At 39.1% G+C, this 20,006-nt stretch overlaps 1 protein-coding gene across 2 annotated transcripts in view; it reads left to right on the forward strand.

The window, feature by feature from the left end:
- The window catches only part of LOC101168616 (rap1 GTPase-activating protein 1), a 127,127-nt gene that overhangs the window by 77,045 nt on the left and 30,076 nt on the right, over window positions 1-20,006 (forward strand). Inside the window, exons 1-2 of one of the 2 annotated variants that reach the window (XR_002290230.2) lie at window positions 1,535-1,685; window positions 15,398-15,482. The gene's annotated coding sequence lies outside the window, so the exon portion shown is untranslated. Of the gene's footprint in view, window positions 1-1,534; window positions 1,686-15,397; window positions 15,483-20,006 lie in introns of those variants that run through there. The other variant, XR_002290229.2, reaches the window with a different exon arrangement.

Raw genomic sequence — 20,006 nt, forward strand, 5'->3', positions numbered from 1 at the left:
ATATAGAAGCCAACAGACCATTGAAAAGCCTTGACCCACATGCGATCGATTACTGCCACGACCAGACTATTTTCTGCAGATCAGTACAACAACACAGAAAACCTGTCAAACACCTTAACCTATCATCAGAACACGATAGTCCAGAGCTAAAACACATGAAAGTAAGAGAAGAGAGTTAGATTTTTGCGAGCTTCTTTGTTGCAGCTTTAAACATTGCAATTTGTTGGTGAAATGATAATGGATTGGATTTTTCTGCGGTTTTCCAGATGGTCAAAACGCTTACAATGGACATCCACTATTCATTCACTCCTTATTCATACTTGGTGATGGCAAGCTACAGATGTAGCCACAACTGCCCTGGGGCAGACTGACGGAGGGACCATTCATACGCATTCACACATCAGTGGAGCAACACTGGAGGCAGGGAGGGTGAAGTGTCTTGCCCACGGACACATCAACAGTTGGCCACGGGGGGCCGTGATCGAATTAAAGACCCTTCGATCATTGGGCGACTTGCTCAACCTCCTGAGCCACTGCCGCGGGATCATTAGTTTTGTGTGCCTGTGTTGACTGCTACGTGTGGGATAGACTTGCCTAAAAAAAAAGAAAAAAAGAAAAAGGCACTGAGTGTCAGAAAGTTGAGTCATATGGGAAGAAAAAAATCAGCATGGATGACGCATCCTTGAATAATCACTTTCATCTTTGGCTTCCAATTTCCACAGCAAATATGTAAATAAGTCGACTCGTCTGTGTGCCTCTTCCGTGATATTAATGCAGGATTAGGTTGGATGATAAACTGATTCGGAATGTAACCATTTAATATTAGATACAGGGGTTTGGAAAAGAGAAATAAGCTTTACCAGAATATGATGTAAGGGATTTAAATCCACGGAATCCCTTTTCTTTGTTTTGGGAGTACAAGACTGCACAAGACAAAAAGAGGAAGGTGTGAGTGTGCAGTGATTCACTGGACATCACTGGTCCACACTCATTCCCCTTCACCAACTGAACAAGTGATTTTCTCCATTATTTGTGAGGGTGCTACAGAATCTGCAACATTCAAGAGCTCTTCAGCTCACCGCCTGCCACTAATGTGTCAAATGGACAATGAGATGCTTAGGCTTATTTGTGCAGGATGGGTTTATTATGTTGAATTATGCTGTCAGAGTGAGGCGGATTTTATTCACTGTTTCGTGACGCTTCGCTTTCAAGCCCACATTCAGCTGCAGCGTTTCGCCAAAAATCTGGTATTAATTAGAAGACTCAGTGGAGCCAACGCTTCCCGAAGCAACAGCCAGGGCTTGGATGTGCAGCTCTCTGTCTTGAGCAGATCAAGAAAAAAGAAAGGAGGTGGAGATGGAAATAGAGGGGGAGACTTCAGGAGGGAGAGCAAGAGACTGAGAGAGGAAAGCTCGCTTCAGAATGAAAACATACTGAAGAGTGTGTGCAGCGGGCTGGGGGGGGGGGGGGGGGGGGGGTAGAGGGAGAGGGAAAAAAAGGGAGGGGAAAACGGAAAGGGGAGGGCTGCTCTCAGCATCATCTGACAGGAGAGAGGCTGATCTCCGACAGCAGGTGTTGGAGGACAGGGAGACGGTGCCAGACGCACGAAGGGAGAAATACATTTACAAGTACCAAGTGGTTGAGAAGAGGAAGCTGAGCAGCAAGTGAGATAGCGCTACAGACAGGTAAGCATGAAGAGAGATGACAGAGTGCAGAGCCGGTGGAGGGATAAACTGCTGAGACAGATAAATTGAGCTGAAGTCAAGACGATACTGACAAGTAAAGGGAGCAAACTGGTGTAGAATAGATCCAGCTATAAAGAGTGCATCTTGTACAACTTAAGCTGATCTGGCCTGATCTCTTTATCCCATTGTGAGGCTCTCTAATGCTGAACTTTCTCTCTCCGTCTGCCTCTTTCTTTCCTGTTGTCCACACAGGAAGTGTACGACCTGTATCTTCAGTAATTGACTGTACTTTTGGTGCATTAGCTGCTGTTCTTGATTAGATTAACTGTGAACTTGTAAAGCTAATAGGTTGATGTGCACTTGATTTTTTGGGGGATTATGTGTGTACATGTAGCCCATGTGTGTAAATTGGGTGATTAAATTGTGTGGTTAAAAGGAAAAGTGCAGCAAAACAAGATGCACACCGGAAACCAACATGTGAACTATAGGTATAAAGTCTTAGAACCTCTAGCTTCCCGCTACAATTGAGATTGTAAACTCAGAGTAGACTTGAGGGGCTAATGTTTTCTCAGAATATTTCCTGCACAAACTCATGGCGAGACATGGTGTTGTGGTCTGAGCCAAATCTGTTTATATTTGATAGAGCTTACAGTTCCCTGGGAGATCCCTGTAGAAATGACTTCTCAAAGCGAACAACCTTAAAACAGAGTTGGCTGCAAAAGCAGAGAAACAAGGACGGAGAGCTAGCTTGGATTTATCCACAGGTTTACCCTGTGAAGGTTGAAGATAGAAGTATAATGGCAAAGTCAGCTTGCTTTCTGCTGAGAGAGCCGGGTTTTCAAGGGCGGAGCTGAAAACAGGTGATTAACAAAATGGCCGACACTGCTGCTGGCTGTAGTGACTCCATGATGAAGAAAAAAAGAATACTGTGTGGAACAGTGTCAGATGAAAACTTAGCTTGTGTTCAAATTACTTCACTACTCAATACCAATTTTGTAGAGCTGTTCAAATCTGCAATTTCAAAAATCCTGTACCGTACAAATTTTCCAGAAGTCTCAATGGTTACTAAATTGGTGAATATAGACCACAATGCATTGTGTTTGGACAATGTTTTATGTGAAAACAAATGTGTTTTTTTACAAACCATCCAAGTTTTTATCTTTAGAACACAATGAATTCATAAATAGTCTTAGTAAAATGTTCATAATTATTACGGTTATACTTCGAGAAATCTGTGACGTTAAATTTTTTTATAAATAAATAAAAATAGTGAGCGTGCTTTCTGAATTGCTTTTAAAATCCAACAACTATGTTGTGTTCTAGTGGTTAGGGAGTAGGGAGGGAATTCGGACATAGCCAAACGTTAACTGCTTGGCTTTGTTTTTAATGCCTTGTTGGTAAAAGGTGAGATGCCAGGCTGTTTGTAGTATGGTAATCATGCTTGTCTGGGTTGTTTGTTGCTTACAATTAAGAATGGCGGCTGTACTATTATAGATTTGTGTTTGTGTGTTAATAGGGCTTGGTGGTTTAACTTACATGTTGGGGCAATGGATGCGGGTTGTTAAATTGTTGCATTGGACTGAGTCTTGCTAATTGGTGTCTTAACTAATGATGTAAATCTGACTTTTAACTTTTTCTCTTTTCTATTTCTTCAAGTCTTCCTCTTGAGACTGAAATTGATGATAAGTCAGAACCAGCTGGGGAGAGTTTAGTCTATCCTGACCTCTCCTCTTCAGTTACGTTTACTCTCCATCTTTCCTTCTTTGTTTGTTCTTATCTCTATCTTGGAGACCAGCATTTATCACATTAATCATGAAGGGTATCTATTGAGTACCTATTGTGACTGTTTGTTCCCTGCTGACCAGCAACTTGTGTTTAAAAAGCCAAGGAGAACGGTTGCAGAAGAGGGAGCTGGTTCTCGATGCTAAAATACACTATGAAGTCTTTTTGGTGTTGTGTCCCAAACGCAACAAAACATTGACTGTTGAGAGAGTTCCCACCAGAAGACCCCAATGACCTGCTTGCACCATCATATCCACAACAGTTGTACATTTATTTATTTAGTTATTTATTTTTTAAATGTATTTTTAACTTGTCCTGTCCAACAGCTGAGCAAACAGATGAGAGCTGAAAGCCTCTTGTTTTGGACATATTTTACTTTTACAATAGGGGTTATGAATCTTGTTCATTGTTTTAGAGTGTGGATCATAAATGTCAGCTAGAATGTAAAATGGCATTGCTGATCTTGAGGCCCCATGTATGATGGCACAGCCTGATCTCTTTCTTTGATGTTGACCTATCCATCAGATTGTCATTTCAAGTGACTGCTAATCCTCTAACAAAAAGGTTGTCCTTTAATTTTAAATTAATTATTTTTTTTGGACACCTATAGTTCACACATTCACTTGTGCTTTTTGCATTGAGCACAGTTGAGAATTGAAATTCTAAACTGCTCCAAAGACGAGGCAGAAAAAGGGGCATGCTGAATTGTGAGCATCTGCTAAGACTTGAGCTTTTTTCATGCACCAAGCAGAAAGCTAAAGCTCCTAATTCAGTCAGTTTAGGATTACTGCAGAGGCTGTATGTTGGCAAACATTGATGGTAAATGATGATGATGAACCAGCCGTGTTAGAAAAGAAAATCATGTGTACCAATCAAGTCAAACTTTTTTTCTAAATCAGTTTTCACTGAAACAATTTTGTAGATGTAAATCTCATTCTTGGCTAAAATATTTAATATTTTGTGCAAAAAGTGCAGAGAGGGAAAAAAAAAAACTTTTACCAGATCTCAACAAACAAGTTACAGCCGGAAAACGATGTTAAGTGTTTATCATGTTGAAATGCTAAGATTTCAAGCTTAGATGCCATGGTTCATGTTGCTGCTGAGCTGAGATGTATCACACACAGCGGCATTTTTTTACCGACCAAGAACACTCGTCAGGGCCAACATTGTTTTGTGACCACTTAGCTGTTCAGAAAGGCTCAAGGGAAACATAGCAACTTGCTGAAACACCAACCTCTAATTTGATCAAATACACTCAAATGAACCCGGTGCGTTTTGCACATGTGGGTTGCCAGGTTGCAAATTAGAATTCCTAGTTTTCAATTTTTTCCTAGCAATCAAGGAGTCAATGAGTTTAATTTTGGTTAAAAACAAAAAAACAAAAAATGTTATGTTGTATGATAAAAAGATTAATACTATGTTGCGTTTTGCTGGCTTTTCCTTAAGGAAAAACAGTGAGCTTGATTACATTCCCACCATATATCCATTCCTCTGATTTCTTGAGTTTCAGATTCTTCTAGTGAGCATGTGAATTGAATCTGATGTCCTTTTTTCTGATTAAGCCAATTATTATATATTTATTAGATAATGAAAAGCACATTAAACTCCTGGGTTTATTTATTGATATAAGAATTTGGTTACATTGGTTAAAGAGATCAAAGGTTTCTTGTAGGTCATCAGCAGATTTGCACACAGTAGCTGCTACTTTGGTCCATTCTTCCATGCAGATCTTCTCAGGAGCTTTGAAGTTTTGGAATCATAGCTGGACAACATGGAGTTTAAACACCCTCCACAGAATAACTGTGGACTTGAGGTCCAGAGACTGGCTTTTTCACTAATGGAAGGAGGTTTTTGGCCAAAATCTCATCATAATGGCCCCATTCATCCTTTCCTCAATAATGGGCATTAAATACAACTTGGGAAAACTGGGACATCTTGCAGAATTGGTGATAGATTAAATACTTTTTGCCCCACTGTACATATTTTTCTAGGGTTCCTTTGAAAATTTCACTATTTGAAGAAACACATTTGTAAGATGTTTGTCACGTTAACAGAACTGTGCAGAGCTTGATCTTTGTGAATTTTTTGATACCAATTTAAAGCCTGCTCTTATAGGCTCCATAAATCATGGATCATTTGAGAGTTATACTTGGATAAAACATAGTACTTGTGATCCCATTAATATTAAAGAGCAGAGGGTTATTATGCTGAAGGAAAGGTGCAACCGTTTGGAAACCAAATGGACAAAGGTAGTCTTCCTGTAATGCTCTATATTCTGTTTGTAATTGAAATGCATTATTTGTACAACTGGACATGTCCTGAGGAAAAGTAGGCTTAAATCAACATATTTTGCAAAAAAAACAAGAACTAAGGCCTTTGCACATGTGGAAGACTTCTTGATCAGTTTTCAGATCCACAGTTCTTTTGGTTTAACGTTGCTTGTTGGCAACAACTGTTTTTTTTTTTTTTTAAATGGGCACATGTTTGGACATAGCCGCCAGTGGACCAACAATAAACAATTGAAATGTCATGGAAATGTTTCGGATAATTGTTACTTGTGCAGTGCATTTTAGAGAAATTTTAGTCTGAGCTTGAAGTATATTAATGCTGTGTAAAACAAGGACACATTACTATTAGAATAGCTGCTAATATTTCTTTACTTGGTCTAGTGCAGGGGTCGGGAACCTATGGCTCGCGAGCCATATATGGCTCTTTCGATGGTCATATGTGGCTCGCAGACAAATCTTTAATTATACTTTTTTTTCCATTAGACCAGTCCTTCTCGGGCGCTGGGCGATGCCAGAGGCGCGCAGTAGTAGCGGTGCTTGCAGAGAAATATCTGCGCCAGCACCATCAGTTTACTATTATCTATTATTTCACAGAGTTTGTACCAGCCTGAAACCTGTGAATTGCTGTGCCTAAAACGGCGCGCTCCCGTCTCTGAGAAAGAACGCGCAGTTGCGGGGACGGGAGGTGTGAAGAAAAAAGCAGAGTGTGGGGGTGGGGACCGACAGCAGGTGAATCGCGCAGGGATTGTAAAAACGTAAAGCCCGCTGCCTGTCACTCACTGCAGCGTGTGTTTGGCTCCCCGTCTGCATGTGATCAGTCTGTCTCACATCTAAAGAACATTCATACTAACCTAAGATCACGTTTAAAGTCTCAACGCCTGCATGAAGCAGAAACTCACCACCTATCAACCAGACTAGACCATCAGCAAAACTACCACGAGAAATACTCACCATTTATTAGCAACAGCATAACAATGTTATTAAAAAGAATCCACAGACTTATTGTACTTTAAAAATGTTGAAATTACATCAAATGCACACATTCACTTGTATATTTAGTTTTAAACATATTGTCGCGGACTGAGTTTAACTTGGCTGCTGGGCCGCGTTATAAGTTCTGTTCATTGAACACATCATGCAGACATCTGATTGGCTCGCAGTTCTGTCGCTCAGCCTGTTGTCAGGTAGTTTGGACCAATGGGGTTCAGCTATGGGCCGAATAAGGGAAATGGGAGGGCTGGAGCGGGAGCAGGTGAAAATAAAGTTGGGAGAAGCGCTCTCGTCTCGGCGGGAGAGATTCAGGAGTTGCTGAATTAATTGTACGGCGTTTGTTGCGGTCTGCAGTCACCAGAATAAAGAACCTTAAAAGAGGTTAAGTCTCAGTGTGGGAAAGGGACACTACATTATTGTATGGCTCTTTCGAAATTACATTGAAAAATATGTGGCGTTTATGGCTCTCTCGGCCAAAAAGGTTCCCGACCCCTGGTCTAGTGGATAGTTTGTTTGGTTGTGTGAAAAAGCAACTATATTTTGTGGACAATCCTGTTTTGATGTCTTTGGCATATGGAGTTATTTCAGTCTCAATAATCAGAAATGCACACAACCGGTTTTACAAATACACACGCTCCGATTCACAAATGTCATTTTATGCAAACGTGAAAAATAAATTCGGAAATACACACCCTGTGTTTCACAAACACACACATTGTGTTTCACAAATGCACACTAAATGTTTTACAAATGCACAATAAGTGTTTCTCACAAATGTGCACACTGTTTTTCACAAAAACATTTTAGAAATTCACAATAAATGTATCAGAAATGCAGACTAAGTGCTTCACAAACGTGATTTTTAGGTACACATGTGATGTGAACTCACAGATCATTCGAATTGCAGACTGTGCATTCAAAATCCCGTTCTCGTTTGTGAATCTCCCCGTGTGTGTGAGAGATTTTTCTACGGTGAATATTGAGACTCATCTGACGGAGCGGGTCGACTAATCTCACCATTGGCTAGTGAATCTGTCAATCAAACTCGTCGGCAAAGCAGGCGGGTTCGCTTTTAGCCAATTGAATGGCCCCTTACACTCTTCACTCTCAACTGACGAGGGAGGGAGCTGTTCAACACAGCAGTTGGGAGGACGCGGGCGGCAAACATGGCGGAGAGGTCTTCTGAAAGGGATCAGTCTCAGCCCGTAAGTAATGCACTTATTTGATTATTATTCCCTCGTTGTACGTCCTGTAATGTTATTGAATACTAAGTTGAAGCGTTCTCCTTGGCCAAGTGACATGTGTGAATGCTTTATGAACATTTCAGCCGAGTCGTTTGCAGAGTACCCCCACCGCAAATTAGCTTAGCTTAGCCTGTGCGGTCATATTTTTTATGAAAGCGGGGGAGGACTTATGATGGTTTTGTCAAGTTTTATACTTGGCATACCAGCTCTTCACACAACACGAGTAACTACAACCAACCAGGGGCCTCGAAACTAGCCGGCTTTTGACTCAAATTCTGTCTGTCTGCCCTGTGAGTGTGAGGGAAGTTTAAGCTAGCGCGTCGGTTCAAGCTAGATATACAGCCAATCTGTAGGTTCTTAACATGATTCATAAGGAACTAAGGGGAAAACATGCCGGATTTACAGCAGCACAGAAAGTTTAATAAAAAGTATTGATTTGGAGACGGGGATTTGTTTAAACACTGATGCTATGCTAACTAGCTAGCTAATTAGCTGTTCCGTGTGCTGCCTTTATGTAAACGCGATCCGGGTTAAAGTTAGACACAGTCTTTTCACAACCCAGACTTTAAGACGGGGTGGATTGTGCAACAAAGTTAATTCATATGACATTCATGAAAACTGCATTTTGTAAATATAACAGACGTGAATCCACTGTTGAATGAAAGAAGCCTCATTAAGTTTCTAACGTTAGAACCCGTATTGTGCTGAAAAGCCCTGTGAGATTGTGTCAGAGTGACAGCCACTAAATTCCCCGTATCTTTACTTCCAATGACGAAATGACAAGAATCCCAAACATTATGTTTTTAGTCTGTTTTGTAGTCGATAAGTAGTCACAGAAAGGGCGGATGGGAGAAATCAGCTGTCAACAGTGATTTGAGTAGAAGTTACTGTAAGTATTACACACAGGCTTCCTGTGATCAGTGTCTTGTCTCTGATTTTTTTAAAGCTGTTCTTTACTACAAGCTCAAGTTATCATAGCAAGAGTGTTTTAAAAAATTCCCCTTTCTAATATTTGAAAATTATGTAATTTAATCTCAGACAGCTAAATGATCTAATCCATGTTTGTCGTGTTTTTATTTATTCTCTAGGAATTGCTGAAGCGTGACATCCTAAATACCTTTCTATTCTATTCTATTTCATATTTTATCATCCTATTGTATTACTGTTTTACCTATCAATTGGGAATTTAGCATTTTTGCCCCTGTAAATATCTGCCAGTTGAAAGTATTTGTACTTGTATTCCATAGATCTTGTACCTGAAGATAGCAGAGAACAACTGTGCAGACACCCACTTGGCCTTCTTCAGTGACGCTGTGAACGTGTATGGATTACCTCTGAGGTATTCATGTTATTCATAAAGAAATATTTTATTCACATATCGGGCAGTATAAGCACTTGGTTATTTGTACAAAAATAAAATAACTTTTTTTAGACTCCTCTGAAAACAAAGGCAACTCTAAAACTCTTTCCCCTCATGAATAACATTTTACCCCCCCTTAACAGTCTCTCTCACCTCAATTTTTTCCCCAGTGATACATGTAACCCACTCCTGCAATTTGTCTAACCTAGAAATTCTACTTATTGGCAACATACATAAGAACATTACATTTTAAATTGATGTGTACCGTATTGGCGATGCATTTGTAATTATGTGTTTGAGACATGATTTTCATGTTATTGTCAGGGTGAGAGGAGATCACGGAGGACAAAATGTGGGCATAGCTGAGTTGATGCTCACAGTACGTAGAACTGACACAAACAGCTTCATTGCAGCAAAAGTGTACACACAATCAACGGTGAGTTGAACCTAGTTTTAGACGCATTAATATAAACATAAAAGTGAATGATGTATTAAAAATAAATCTGACAATATAATATTTCTTTTTGCTTTTTTCCAAATACAGGATTGAGCTCCTCTGGTGTGATGTCTTCATGACTGTTACTGGTTTATATTACAACATCCTGCACTCTCCTGAGGACCAAGACTTGCTCAATATCGGTAACATCACGTATTCTGCTGCCACTATATTTTTCTACCACGCATTCAGGCCAGTTTGGATGTCTTTAGTGACGCGTGGGACAGCCATCCAATCAGGACGGAGCAAAGCATGACACCAAATCAGCTGTGGCAGTTGGGCTTGACCCAGAACCCTGTTTCTGATCCCCGGGTAAGTGCTTTATTTCAGTGTTTTTCAACCTTTGTTCACTTGTTCCACGGTCTGACACTGGACTCTGTGGAAAGTTACACCGCTAAAGACGAGCTTTAGCTGGTATTTTTGTTATAACTGAGCGACTTTATCAGCAGAATTAAGAACAAGGAAGGGAAAACTTTAACCACTTCTGATTGGTCAGACTGATGACATGTGATCAAGCCTTCAATAATGATTGGCGGAGACAGTTAAAGGGGCGCGACTTTTCCTTACACAGTTATAGCTGCAGCTAAATCGCGGCACCGTCAACCTTATCAAAATGTATTTTATAGAATTAAATAAACACAAAGAAAAAGTCATTTTAAGATCTTTTATATTCCTAACTACTCAGTGTTTTATCAGTGCCTGTTTGGATTAACAAAGAGCTGATTTCCTGGAGATGGGAAATGTTTTTAGATCAGTTAATGAGGGCAATTTTCCACGGCACACTTGACCATCTCCCACGGCACACTAGTGTGCCGCGGCACACACACTGGTTGAAAAACACTGCTTTATTTAATCTCACTGTACTGGACAACTGATTTGTGTGCAGTTCGACTAAAGTGGAAAGTATCAAGAACAGTATAATGAAATCACAATGACTACAAGGAATTTTCATCAAAAATGAATGAAAAGTATTATTGTTGTGTGGTGCAAACTATTTCCCTAAATTGTTTGGTTTTTTAAATCAAGTAGGAAGAATAGCACATCTGCAAGTTCAAAATGCATCACAATGCATGGCATTATGAGCCATCAGCTGTACTAATCTCACTACTTTGTTAAGAGTCACTTATTTGCAAATTATAAACAGTTATGGAGATATGAGGTCTGCCTGCTAGAAACAATATAAGTCATTATTAGTGGGTCTCTGTTCATACATAATCTAAAACATAAAAAAAACAGTGCTGTTCATAAACAGTATCTTTTTTTTTTTTTGTCAGGGTATGCTGGTTCCAGAGAATGAATGGGAGGAGAGTGGATCCATGACTGAACCTCATCCTGGGATCAATGTCCTGGTATGGGACAGTCCCCTTTTGGGTCCACAAATGTTGGAACTGCAAGACGACATCAACCCATTGTGTAATTCAGACCGTTTGGGAGTGGACCTACATCTTTACTGTCCAGTGTGTTTAGAACTTAATTTAGGTGACATAATTACATACAGAAGAAGAGAGACTGAGGGGAGGAAGACAGAGTTCAAATAAATACTGCTGTATTGTTCAAGGGACTTCATTGTATGTAAGGATGTTATGAAAATTAGTTCCAGTTTAAATAAAATTCAAATCAGTAGAGATCCCACATTTGCTTAAATTTTGATGTTTTAATCTGTCCATGTTTTCACTGAATTTTACTCTGCAATAAAGGGTGAATGTTTGCACTTTGTTGTTCTATGACCATCTTTTGTTGTGTAGTATTTAACCAGTTATAAAACCCAGAGAGATGAGGAAACTTTTAAGGGTGACCTGGCCAAGAGGTGTATATGTATATGGTTACAATATAAAATCTATGACATTTGAGTTATTAAAAAAATAAAATTAAGGTCCAGCAGAGTGACTTGGGGAGCAGGGGAGGTGTATTGGGTATCTGTGATTGACAGTGAGATGAACTTGAGGTAATGTAGTCCCACTGCGTGGTACGGAGCAAAGTGATGCCAGTTTCTCCACAAAACCTGTGGAAGTTGCAGGTTTTTCTCCTCCACCTTCATATGATCAAGACCGAAGGGGACCGTGTCTGAGTGTTGAAATGACGCTAGCATGAAAGCTAAGAGAAGGATAACGTACAAACAATCCCGAGTGAAACATTCATTTTAAATCTCATGACCAGTACAGAGTTCGATGGATTCTATGTCAACTGCATTCAACCAATGTTGCCTTGCTACCAGGTCCACTGAAAAGTTGCACAAGCCAGTAAATTTTGACAACCGAAGGCAAATAAACCGACAAGCCATGCTAAAGCTAACACGCTAACGACCGACTGGTCCAGAATCAAACATGGGCGGGGCTTTTGCCACCCGCAGAAAGCGTAGAGAAAGTGTAAGGGGCCATACAATTGGCTAAAAGCGAACCCGCCTGCTTTGCCGACGAGTTTGATTGACAGATTCACTAGCCAATGGTGAGATTAGTCGACCCGCTCCGTCAGATGAGTCTCAATATTCACCGTAGAAAAATCTCTCACACACACGGGGAGATTCACAAACGAGAACGGGATTTTGAATGCACAGTCTGCAATTCGAATGATCTGTGAGTTCACATCACATGTGTAACTAAAAATCACGTTTGTGAAGCACTTAGTCTGCATTTCTGATACATTTATTGTGAATTTCTAAAATGTTTTTGTGAAAAACAGTGTGCACATTTGTGAGAAACACTTATTGTGCATTTGTAAAACATTTAGTGTGCATTTGTGAAACACAATGTGTGTGTTTGTGAAACACAGGGTGTGTATTTCCGAATTTATTTTTCACGTTTGCATAAAATGACATTTGTGAATCGGAGCGTGTGTATTTGTAAAACCGGTTGTGTGTATTTCTGATTATTGAGACTGAAATAACTCCATATTGGCAGGAGACTTGATAGTCTCTCATAGGAAAAGCACTCATAGTTTTTTGTTCAAGGTTAAAAGTGTTCACGCCCAAAAAAAAAATTCTGTTAAAAACAAAGATTACCTGAGTGATTCTCTGACCATGGGAATATTTTTTTGCTTTCCCAAATGTATATTCTAAACCTTTTTTGTGAAGCTCGCTGTTATTCCAAAGTTCTGCAGAGCTGCATCTTGATTGGACTGCAGAAATCAGTATCAAAGGTCATAAACCAGTGGTCCATGGAGGCTGCAGCCTGGTAAATACAGAAATAATTGGTGGATTTAGATTCTGAGGGCCCTGTGTCTGATTTAGAAACTATTGCTGCTGGGCATGAACAAAATCATTTGATTATAAGCAGAGGGACTTATCCTTTGACAGATTTGTTTCATGCATGCTCATACATTGATGTATCCTGAAGTAGTGGCTTTAAAAAAACATGAAATCTATTTGAGCACAAAAATGCATGGAGAAACTTTAAAGGCCACCATTTTTCTCTGATTTCATGTCAACATTCACTTTATAGTTAATTATTAAGGGGGTTTGTTGTTTACTAATTTAGGGATTTGTTCTTTTGTAACGAATATATTAAACAGAATGAGAAAAAAATCTTCAATGTATTAAATAAGAGAAAAAAACATGTTTTTGAAACAGATAAACTCTTATTCACATAATAGGTTTACAATGCATGTTTATATTATGACAATGAACTATCCCTTGTGACTAGAGAATAAGCCCTTTTGGAGGGTTTTTATTTGCTAAAAACCAAACCCCCTTATTCTGTCTTTAGAGCCCTCTGGATGCTGAAAATTGATTCATATCACTTTACTTCACTTATAGAGAAGAAAACATGCATCATCATGTAATGGTTGCTGATAACACAGGCTTTCTGTGTTAATAACACTGTTTCTGCATGCTGTGTGCCAAGCCTTTTACCCTTTTCATTTCTCACATAAATCCTTTAATCTGGGCTGTATGTCAGTATGTTAATGGACCTCTCATACGTGCGCACACACACACCACACACTCACATTAAATCTGCACAGCTATTCTTCTTTTCCTTCTTCGATTCACACCTTAGCCCCAAACTAAATAAAAGTCGAAAAATTGAGTTCCGCCCTTTCAGGGTATTTGGTCTTAAAGCTCACCGGTCCTAAAAAGGGGTGGTGGGTGGTTGAACTAGAAAAGGTCATTACAATAAGACAGATACACGCAGCCTCAAGCCTTCTGCCTGAAATTGGAGCCAGCTATCCAAATACCTCCCCATCTTCTAATATCCACTATGAAAGGTGGAGATCAAATGATTTATGAAGCTACAGTAGACAGAGAAATTAAGGCTGCCTGACAGCTTGCCACTTTCACTCCAGTTGGCACGCTTGTCTAATATAACTTTAATAAAAAGGAAACAGACAAGATGAAAAACATGCTCCAATTTCCCAATGCCAGTTCCATGATTCAGGGGCTCTTTTCCTCTCCTTCATAAATCTTACTTTAAATGAGCATAAAGTTTTGTCAAGGCAAGTAAAAAAGAGAGGCCACGTGCACTGTAAGCAAATTCTCTTTTGTACCAGTTTTCTGTGCTACTGGGGGAAGCAATTTAAATGTTGTTTTATATGACAGACAAAGTGCACCTGGAGGCGTGCCGACACTGAGAAGCAGAAGTGGCTGTCAGAAGGATCTATCAACTTCTTTTAGTCTTTTATCTGAATTCAGCAGGTATCAGAGGAAAAAGTACTTGCAACATAAATTGATTTCCTAACCCCACTTGAGGTCAGAAGTGTGCTGTTCGGAGGCTGCAGCTCTGTTTACTCAGACGAGATTACCCTCAGCTGGAGCCGATGAGGTATTTTATATATTTTTTTTACATTTACAGCTGCAGTCCATCATTATGGACTATGGTGTAGCAGAAGAGGAAGCATTACATTAAAGGCTTTTTACAGCCTCGACACCTGCTTTGTTTTGTGCTACAGACGGAAATATGTGACTGCGAGGGCACACTTTCACCCCATTATTTTCATTTTGCTCTCAACAAGAAATCATATTGTGACATTGTCCCCCTTTTTTTTCTTCTTCTGTTGCTGAGTATCATTTAGAAATGCCCTCTGCTGCAGGTTTGTGCTGCAGGATGCTCGCACAGATGAGCTGCCAGCTCTAGCCAGTGAGTGTTGTGTGAGACGAAGTGTGAAGTAATATGCTGTGACCAGAATCCTAGTCAGACTGGTAATTGACTCCAATCACACAGGGAAGAGAGTAGGCTGAGAGGAACAGAGAAAGAGCGGCCGGGGCAGCAGGTTTGGAGATGAAAGCTGAGAATCCTTTCTTCTTTTTCTTTGTAGCAATTTTCACTTTGTTCGTCCTCGTTTCTACACTTTGTCTTCCTTTGCAGTTCGTTCGGTAGAGTCTGGTTTACAGACTGGTCTTTAATTGCACTTGTTTTATTTGCCTCAACCAAGCTTGTGTATAGCCCAAAAAAATAGAGTAAACCAAAATTGCTTTTTTATTTCTTATGAAGAAAAAATACGCCAAAGCAAACTACTTTGATGTTGTGAATTGGTTGTTATGAAAAGAATTTTGACATGTTTTCAAAATTACACTAAGACATTTCCTTCTTTGTATTTCCATCTACCCTTCTCTCCAACAGGAAGCGAGATGGAAGGATTCCTCGTGAAGTAGAGCCTTTGACAGGACACTCCCACTGTCCACTTCTTTCTCCCTCGCCTTTAAAGGTAAACAAGAGTTTCACCTGCTGCTGTTCTCTAATCAGGCTTGAAGTTGTATTTAGAGATGGTGCCAAGGATTAACCTCCAAAATAGAACACTGTGGATTTTGACTAAATCACTGAATTTGCAATCAATGCAACAGATTTGAATTCAACTCCTGAGATGTCATAAAGGCAAAAAAATAAAACCCTCCACATGCAGCACTTTTGTTATCTCTTCCTGTGTGAAGTGCATAAACATGTGTCCATGTTTCATTTAGGATCAAAAGAATAAAGTACTCCACAGCTCTCTATGTGAGCCTCTCTTTCACAACAGGCTGTTCTCTTTGCATAAGCTAATTGCTCTTTATTGTGCCTCATTTCATCTGGATTGAATAGACCTGTTATTGGTGGAAGTCTCACATAACAGACCGCAAAGCTCTTCATTTACCAAAAACTGAAAAGCAGGAGTTATTTATGCAATATTTTTACAGATGAAGTGTTGTTTGATGATTTGCATTATATTTTTGGACATATATAAAAAATGTTTATAAAGGACTAAAAAGACAGCATGTCATCCTTAACTTAAATCTTACCCCTAAAAGATGATCGGTCCCTCTAAGTTCTTAAAAATATACATTAACTATTTTACAAAAGTTTAAATTATGCACTTTAATAAGCAGTTTTGTAAATTGTCATAGAACATTTTATTTATTTTCATTCTTCTGGAAAAATAAATTTAACCATTTGCTATGGACACAATTATTTTTTCCCCTTTAATTATACTAGTAATAATTTATAGACACAGGGATTCATTAAACACACTACAATTGTATTATTATGTTTTATTGTTGTTGTTTTTTTACTTTTAGTTTAAAGACTAATTTTTACAAACAAAACCAATGATCTAAAACAAATTGAAACCTATAAATCACTTAACAAACACAATGAGGGCAGAGGAAGAGTGATCGCCCTCAGATCAGAAGACCGCAGGTTCAGTTCCCACCTTCCCCAGCTCATGGGTTTAAGTGTCCTTGGGCAAAACCCTGAACTCCACATTGCTCCTGGTGGTTATAGTTGGCACCAGCGTTCAGCAGCAAAGCCTTCAATAGTGTGTGAATAGGACTGTGATTGTAAAGCTTCTAGAAGGCAGAAAGGCGCTTTATAAATATGCACCATTTACCATTCTGCATCTCATAAATAAGGCATTCATTTGTACATATATTTAACACAAGACAATAGACAAAAATCTACAAGAAAAAGAAGGCGAAAACAAAATAAAGGATAAGAAAAGGACAACATTTATTAAAGGTTTTATTATAGTATATTACTTTTCATAATAGACTACATGATTTATAAAAGCAATGAAGAAATATTGAGTATTCTAGTGTATATTTTTTCTTTTTTATGAGTCGTTTTCTTCGTTCTGCATTGCTGTTTATTATATTTCTGCAATGAACCTACAGATTGTCCACCCTGCACCCTGTGTCCTACCTGCTGACAGCTGGCAAAAGCTCCAGCTCCACCATCCTGACCTGGATTTAATAGGAAGTTAAAAAATTTGATGTAAAAATATTGCAATTGTTTAAGGCTATTTTTTTTATTTTTTTTAAACCATTTTTGTCAAGGATGAGCGCGTGGATACAAACGCAGGACAGCAGCAGGTTAAGTTGAAAGACTGATTTATTAGAGGATGTAAAGGAACTCGTAGTACTGGAACTCGTAATACTCGAGCGTAAGACAAACAAAACGATCCAGCGACCAAGACAGGGGAGACACTGGTTATATACACAAACAGTGATTAACAACAGGTGACATCAGGGATAGGCAGGTGAAACCAATACGGGAGATGGGAGAACGTAAAGACAGCGGAGGGTAAAAAGGCACGAGAACCGGAAACAACAAAATAAAAGCATAACAAACCCTGGAAGTTGTAACACCAGCCTAACAAAAAACCGCCCTGTCCCCAATACCTGACAATTTTTTAAGCAGTGCCTTGCTTAATGATTTCTTACAAGAGAAAAATTGTGATAACCTCGAGTGCATACAAATTCCTTTTTGTTCATCACTGTCTATTTAGTGAGCAGCAATGGTTAGAGCTGCATTATACAGTCTCACAACCTGTTCAGAGTTCTTTCTTCTGTCCTAGAATTTAAGCTCAGGTTGGGAGCGCTCGGTCACATATTTATAAAAGCAGCAAAAAACAAAAAAAAAAAAAGTTTTCTTACCTTTCACTTATGTTATTGTGCCAATGGTTAGCCCTTATTGTATAGTGTGGTAACTTAGTCATTGTGGTCTTGTGTGCTAGGGATTACGTTTATGCTGCTAAATGTACTCTTACAGCAAGAGCCCAATTTTTGGCTCCAGGGTTCTGTTGCAGGTTTGGGGTTTTGGATGAGGGTGTCTGCATCAGGTCTCTTTAGACTCAGCTTCGTCATTGAGGGCCAATGCCCTATTTATCTTACAGATATCCTACCCTATTAATTGCTGATTCCATCTTTTTTGGCTTTTTCTAAATCTTGTAACCCTTTTGCTATCCTAGGCACTTTAACATTGGGAGTTGGGTCAATCCATGGTCACCTCACTGGTGTCCATGGATTACATGAAATCTTTCCACATTTACCCACCTATGTCATGGTAGGGCGAACACGTCAATGCAAGGGTGGGGTCATCGAAGATAGCACAAGGGTTAAATACCGGTACTTACTGGCCCCATGGTTAATCGCCTCTGATGCAGCCCCCACATCAGCTCTCATTGGTAGTGCCTGACAGAAGAATCTGTCTCCTTTGTCACAGACCTTTGTGACAAATATAGTTCTGCAGCAGTTGTTCTTGTCTGAATCAGAAGTAAAGATAGGGCTATTATTTTTGACACTCAATGGAAACACAATTTGCAAGAGCTAATATAGCTATAGTGAGAAATACACGCATTCAACACATGGCTGAACCTTTACAATAGTGAAGTCTTTGTAATCAACATAAATCAACTGATACTGACGTGGAGAAAAGCAGCTAGGCGCCGTTTTATGTTGGTGCAAAGCTGATATGAAAAGCTGCTTTTTTCAGCGTTAGAATCAGCTGATTCGCAGTGATTGCATAAACAGTTTACGGTATGAGTGATTGTTAATGAGGTCAAATTGACCCCAAAGGAACACCAATGTATGCAATATGTATATTTTTTACAGGCCCCATGAACATGACTTTCTGCCCCCATCTGAACCGTGACTCAAACCGCCTCACCCAAGTTAAAGTTAGATAGGGAAAAAATATATATATATAATCTTTTTCTATGTCCTTTCATTTCACATTGTTGGAAAAGACATGGGACTTTGGAGCTAGCTTACATTAAAGTACTCAGACATGATGTAAAAGAAAAAAAAATCCACAGATATACTGAATTACAAAAATAAAAGAAAAACCTCAGAATTTGCCAGAGGCAATGATTTTTTCCAAAAAGTCACAGCAGTATTATTAATGGAAAAAAAATCTTAGTGATAATAAACAAATGCAGTTAAAATTTATCTTCAAAACTTTGCAATCAAAAATAAGCCTTATACCAGTATTTTATTCTATGGTCTTAAGAAAATGTGGAAAATTTGTTTTCTCCCTTCTAATAATAAAAACTAGAGTTGGGGTCAGGACAATATCAAGAACAATACCTCGTTTGCATTTCCACTCTCATCTTTGATCACAGTAACTAGTTACTGTATACAAGGTGTGACATCCTACCTGTGCAACGTCGGGTATGAAAACTCAACATCAAGAAAAGTTAAATATAGAAATGCTTTTACAAAGCTCAGGCACAGATGGTCAAAAGATTTTTTTAAATTCCTTTGCAGTTTTTGCCAATACTATTCACATTGTTGATAAGGGTGGAAAATCTTTAATAAAAATCATTTTAAGGTCAAATCTGGAAGCAATGTAGAACAACATTCCTGAACTTAACAAGAGGACAGCTAGCTTTGTTGACTCTTATCAGGGTGGCGCTGGCGGCATCAATCGGACTCCACGGTGACAGCTGACAGGAACAGCTTCTAAGCTGGTCACAGAGGTTGTGGCAAAAATGACAGGCTGATCTTTAGAGCTTGCATCGACTCACAGAGAACATTTGAACTGAATACTAATTTCAAAAGATTAACGTCCTGAACAAAGGTTTAGAATTAAATTTTAAACATTCCTTTTTGAAGGAATAAAATAAGCAAGATCATTTGGACTATGGGTGCACCATACTTATACATCTGTCTGTTGACCCTAGAAAAAAACATCAAACTTCTCTTTTGAAAAGAACATTTTATTTTTCTATTAGAAATAATTGTCTTCTTAATTATTTGTTTCTACAGCAGAAGCAATTAAAAAACTCAGAGAAATGTTTCTTTTAAATCTTTTAAATACTGGCCCCAGGTTAAGGGCCTCTGACGCAGCCTCCACATCAGCTCTCACTGGCAGTGCCTGACAGAGGAGTCTGTGTCCTCTGTCAGAGGCTTTTGATACAAATATAGTCCTGCAACAGTTGTTCTTGTCTTAACCAAAGAATTAGAGATGGAGCTATTAT

Source organism: Oryzias latipes, chromosome 5 (assembly GCF_002234675.1).
Source record: "Oryzias latipes chromosome 5, ASM223467v1".
Taxonomy (NCBI): domain Eukaryota; kingdom Metazoa; phylum Chordata; class Actinopteri; order Beloniformes; family Adrianichthyidae; genus Oryzias; species Oryzias latipes.